Consider the following 6,465-nt stretch of genomic DNA (forward strand, 5'->3'; position numbering starts at 1 on the left):
GATGTGTGACGGTTATAGTAGTCCACTACACTTGTTTATGGAAGTACAGGGTGAAGTCATGCCTGTCCAATAATCAAATAGAATTCCTACTTGATTGCTTTCTAGACCTACAGATAAATATATCTTGTTATAGTTAGTTTTCACACCTAAGTACTTGCATAGGTTTCGTTTTTTTTGGTTTTCAGTAGTTGCATTGAAATGTGGGCTAAACTTATTGTCTTATTCCCACTGTAGAGGGATAATGCTTGAATAGTGTCTAGACTAAAGGAGGAAAATTAGAAAGTTGAGCGATGTAGTTCAATCTCGTGCTTCTCTGCTGGCGGCTGGAGTGTTTCTCTGCACGTGCACTGTTGCAGTCCCAGGGAGCTGTGTGACCCACAAGGTGCACAGTGTAACCGTTTACCAGACTTACCCACTGATTTTCTCACAAGTGTGGGGATTTGCCACAAGAGCAATAGTGATGTCGGGCACTGATGTTGGGCATTTAGGCCTGGCTCGTAGTCGGCGTTCCAATTAATACCAAAGGTGTTTGATGGGGTTGAGGTCAGGGCTCTGTGCAGGCCAGTCAAGTTCTTCCAAACCGATCTCGACAAACCATTTCTGTATGTACCTCGCTTTGTGCACGGGGGCATTGTCATGCTGAAAAAGTAAAGGTCCTTCCCCAAACTGTTGCCACAAAGTTGGAAGCACAGAATCGTCTAGAATGTCATTGTATGCTGTAATGTTAAGATTTCCCTTCACTGGAACTAAGGGGCCTAACCCGAACCATGAAAAACAGCCCCAGACCATTATTCCTCCACCAAAATGTACAGTTGGCACTATGCATTGGGGCAGGTAGCGTTTTCCTGACATCCACTAAACTCAACCATCTGGCAGTCTGTTGGACTGCCAGATGGTGAAGCGTCATTCATCACTAGAGAACACGTTTCCACTGCTCCAGAGTCCAATGGTGGCAAGCTTTACACCACTCCAGCCGATGCTTGGTTTGCGCATGGTGATCTTAGGCTTGTGTGCGGCTGCTGAGGCCACAGAAACCCATTTCATGAAGCTCCCAACAAGCAGTTATTGTGCTGACGTTGCTTCCAGAGGCAGTTTGGAACTCAATAGTGAGTGTTGCAACCGATGACACGATTTTTACGTGCTATTGGTCAGTTCCAATGTTATGAGACTGATGGGTTCTCGACACATATGATTTGTTTACATAGTAGGTTAGGTGAAATAGCGTGGCAGGTTACGGTGAAAATAGCTTGGCAGGTTAGGATCGAAATAGCGTGGCAGGTTAGGTGAAATAGGCGTGGCAGGTTGAGGTGAAATAGCGTGGCAGGTTAGGAGTGGAGGAGATGTAGCGTGGCAGGTTAGGTAGGAATAGCGTGGGGCAGGTTAGGTGAAATAGCGTGGCAGGTTAGGTTGAAATAGGCGTGGCAGGTTAGGTGAATTAGCGTGGCAGGTTAGGCTGACAGTAGCGTGGGGGGCAGGTTAGGGTGAATTAGCGTGGCAGGTTAGGTGAAATAGCTGGCAGTTAGGTGAAATAGGCGTGCAAGGTTAGTGTAATTAGCGTGGCAGGTTAGGTGAAATTAGTGTGCAGGTTAGGGTGAATAGCGTGGCAGGTTAGGTGAATTAGAGTGTGGCAGGTTAGGTGAATAGCGTGGCAGGTTAGGTGAAAATTAGCGTGGCAGGTTAGGTGAAATTCTAGCAGTGGGCAGGTTAGGGAATAGCGTGGCAGGTTAGGTGAAATGCGTGGCAGGTTAGCGTGAAGTAGCGTGGCAGGTTAGGTGAAATAGCGTGGCAGTTAGGTGAATTAGCGTGCAGGTTAGGGTGAAATAGCGTGGCAGGTTAGGTGAAATAGCGTGGCAGGTTAGGTGTGAAAATAGCGTGGCAGGTTAGGTGAAATAGCGTGGCAGGTTAGGTGAATAAGCGTGGCAGGTTAGGTGAATAGCGTGGCAGGTTAGGTGAAATAGCGTGGCAGGTTAGGTGTAATTAGCGTGGCAGGTTGGTAGGTGTGAATAGCGTGGCAGGTTAGGTGAAATAGCGTGGCAGGTTAGGTGAAATAGCGTGGCAGGTTAGGTGAAATAGTGGCAGGTTAGGTGAGGAATAGCGTTGGCAGGTTTAGGTGATAGCGTGCAGGTTAGGTGAAATAGCGTTGCAGGTTAGGTGAATTAGAGCGTGGCAGGTTAGGTGAAATAGCGTGGCAGGTTAGGTGAAATAGCGTGGCAGGTTAGGTGAAATAGCGTGGCAGGTTAGGTGAAATAGCGTGGTAGGTTAGATGAAATAGCGTGGCAGGTTCGGAGATTGAGGTTTAGGTTAAGAAAAGGTTTAGGGTTATTATCACAAAAACAAGCGTATCTCTGTGAAATGTCAACGGAGCACTGAGTTACCTACCTCATCACCTTACTGTTTTTATTTATTTACTTTTCTGCTCTTTTGCACACCAGTATCTCTACTTGCACATGATCATCTGATGATTTATCACTCCAGTGTTAATCTGCTAAATTGTAATTATTYGCTCCTATGGCCTATTTATTGCCTACCTCCTCATGCCTTTTGCACACAATGTATATAGACTYATTTTTTCCCCCTACTGTGTTATTGACTTGTTTAYTGTTTACTCCATGTGTAACTCTGTGTTGTTGTCTGTTCACACTGCTATGCCTTATCTTGGCCAGGTCGCAGTTGYAAATGAGAACTTGTTCTCAACTAGCCTACCTGGTTAAATAAAGGTGAAATAAAAAAAATAAAAAAAATAAAAGTGTATATCAAGCTTTTTATTTTCAAAGCCTTTTACATGTAATTCTGCTCGTGTCATGTTCATTTAGCTTTTTGCAACCCGCAAACAACTTTGAAGAGGACAACCACGRAAATGTAAAATCCTCAAAAGTTGTTATGAGAAACCAGCACCGCTATGTCAGCAGAATTCTGTGCTTGCTATGTCTTAGGTTACRACATCCGACTTTTTTGATATAATGTTAATGATATGTTAGAAAAAGACCCCACTGAACGATTCAGAACACAAATAATCATATTTGTCTCGRTAAAATGTATTTTATAACATAAGGAATTGAAATGTCATCTTCTGTGTGGACACCCTAATCAGAGGCTCAATACTCTGTGAGGTGGCAGCACTGCAACTACTGAAGTAACTTAGGAGAAGAAAATACGATTTTAATGGCGAGAAAACATTCTCCTTCTTCAAAGTGTAGCTGCTGTGGATGTAATCAGATTAATGTGAGACAACAAAGGTAATGTTGGATTATATATCCAATGGGGTCTGAATGCCCTCCAGTCTTCTGCTGTTCCTGCATTCTCTGTTGTTAAAATGAAAAAGAGGAAACTATGAGCCAGTGGAGCTGAGGGTCACAAGGCGTACGGACCTCTTTGAGATGTCAAAATTGTTTAGGGTCAGGCTTGAATTGAAGTTCAGCAACTTTTCTAAGGTCTCCATGTGAATATGTGTGTGTGTGTGTGTCTGCGTGCACGTGTGTGGTTTAGGGAGGACAGTGCAGAGTGTGTGATTGAGCAGGCAGATTAAGCTCCAGTCTGGGCCTTTATAAGAAGTCTCATAAATCCTGGGGGTTCCCCATCTCTAAGAAAGGTGGGCAGTGTCAGATGGCACTTGGTCTGTGAAAGCTCAGCCCCAGAGGCCATCACTCTTTCTCTCAGCATCACTCATGCATGCTCTATTCCCTCTCAATGGCAGTAAAAGTGTAGTAAAAGTGTTAATAAATTCAGTGGCATGAGATCATAGCAGAGGGAAGTCGGGGTGCTGAAAAATCTGATTTGATTTTTAAAATTAATAATAAATAAATACATACCACAAAAGTAGTGCACTGGGCATTTAATAGTTCTGTATTAGTGTTATTAGCAGACCGATATAGCTTTCTGCAGTCTGCCCCCCCCCCCCCCAAAAAAAAAAACTACTTTCCATGGCTATGCATGAGATACGCAGCAATAAACCTGTATTATTGCTTAATGACAGAATTAGCATTAGTTGGTCATCACCTCCCCATACTCATCCTTCCACCCCCTGTAAACGACCCACTGTTAAAACCTGCTTGTTATAACAGCAAGCCAGAATTCAGTCACTGGTCTTCCTGTAGATTCTCAATATTACGGTGCCAGTGCCACCCATATCAAGGAACAGCACCTATAAACAGGAAGCCGTCATTGATTCACAACATTTCCATACAATGCTGCTGTAAAGTCAGAGGTGCTTTGKGCTTCCTGTCACAATGGTAATCTCAGAGGCACAGAGCAGAGGGGATGTCATGGTATGCCGTGTCACACGGCATGTGTGTGTTTTAATCAAAGTCTAATGGTCATGTTTGTTTGCTCACAGACCACCTAGTTTAAAAAAGGGGTTTTCTCTCTAAAGCCTCTTCTCGATCACTAGCCCAGCAGCCCAGCCCAGCAGCCCGTATGGTATATGACTGGTAAACTGGAAACTCCATAGTGGGCAGACAGATTTGTTGTGCTGCCAGCACTAATCTGGGTAGTATACTGTTTTATGGTGTAGGATAACTACCCTTATCATGGTTACCCAAATTCCTGGTGGGACTGGGATTAGTGCATATAGCTTTTCCGTAGTACATCACTTCTCTGCAGTAGATCTTGTTTCACTAGTTTATTTTTAGCAGGCTAAACACTGATAAGCTCCTGACTTATCATTCACATAATAAGCTGTTTATGTTGATCAATAACAACATTTAGACCCTATGTATGACCAATTGTTATAGACTTCAGATAATAACTTCATCGACTTTATATAATTATTATAAACACGTTTCCCGGATTTCAGCAGTTTTATTAAAATTCCTGTCTTTTTACTCAGACTAGGGAAGAAGATTACCTCATCAATCACGTCTGCCCACAGACCCTTGACCACATATAACAAACATTGGTCTGGGGGTGTGTCTATGACTGAGGAGGACCTACCCAGGCACAGCTATAAATCTAATGATAAAGCATTTGGCCAGGGTCCTACAATAACAAACATCCTCTTAGATAAGGCGTTTCACACTAACCTGAAGATTAAACATAAGTAACACAAGTAATTTAAAATAAAGTTTTCAAATGTTCCAATTACCATAAGAACTATTTTAAAAAACGATAATTTTTCAGATCTAAAGGGACAACTAGTCTAGTGATCTTGAAATTGTTTCTACTTTACAACATCCACTCTAACAGACCAACTATTCAAATGCTTAAATGCTTCTTCTCATGATTTCTTCATCTGCCTGTGCTCATTACTGAGTTGGCCGAACAACTGACAAACTGGGACTGTCTTTAGGTCCTTCTCTCTCTTTTGTCTTGGTGCTTAATGAAAGCTGCAAGACGTCACTGTGATCCTGCCAGGCAGTAATGCTGAGAGGTGCTCTGCTCTGCAGTGACCCTGTCTGTCACTCTGTCACTCTCAGGCTCCCATACTGCAGGTTGGGTTTGCGTGTCGCTGGGATGAATGGAGCTAGACTTATCTCTGGCCTGCTCTGGTGCCAAGTGTTTAATTAAACTCTGTGTCATTCCAATCCCAGTATGCTGTAGTTAAGCCTGGCCTGGGCTTAGGACTGCTCTGGGGTGTGGAGGGGCTACCCAGCTGCCATGGGGGCCTGCTCTGTCCCGCTAGGTGTTAGAGCGCGGTGGGATAAGCCCCCCACTCACAAAGGACCCGGCTAGCCATTGATGGACCCCTCGTATACTCATTAAACCTGGACTGGACCTCTCTCCACTCCAGAGACTGTTGTAAGGCTAGTGCAGGAGGCTATAGTGACATTAAGGTCTGGCTTAACACATTTATAAAAGAGGCAGGGATACTTTTGAGAGAAAAATCTTGTTAAAGTGGGTTCAGTATCATGGTCTACTTTGATTCATATCAACAGGTGCATTTGTTGTTGGTCCACACTGCCATAAAACTACACTGAACAAAAATCTAAACACAACATGTAAAGTGTTGGTCCCATGTTTCATGAGCTGAAGTAAAATATCCCAGAAATGTTCCATATGCACAAAAAGCTTATTTCTCTCAAATTTGTTTACATCACTGTTAGTGAGCATTTCTAATTTGCCATGATAATCCATCCACCTGACAGGTGTGGCACATCAAGAATCTGATTAAACAGCATAACCATTACACAGGTGCACCTTGTGCTGGGGACAATTAAAGGCCTCTCTAATATGTGCAATTTTGTCACACAGCACAGTGCCACAGACGTCTAAAGTGTTGAGGGAGCATGCAATTGGCATGCTGACTGCAGGAATGTCCACTAGAGCTGTTGCCAGAAAATGTAAAGTTAATTTCCATACCAACAGCCTCAACGTCGTTTTAGAGAATTTGTCAGTACGTCCAACCGGCCTCCCAACCGCAGACCACGTATGGCATTGTGTGGGCGAGCGGTTTGCTGATGTCAATGTTGTGAACATAGTGGCGTGGGGTTATGGTATGGGCAGGCATAAGCTACAGGCAACAAACACAAG

This window comes from Salvelinus sp. IW2-2015, linkage group LG15 (genome assembly GCF_002910315.2).
Source record: "Salvelinus sp. IW2-2015 linkage group LG15, ASM291031v2, whole genome shotgun sequence".
Lineage (NCBI taxonomy): Eukaryota > Metazoa > Chordata > Actinopteri > Salmoniformes > Salmonidae > Salvelinus > Salvelinus sp. IW2-2015.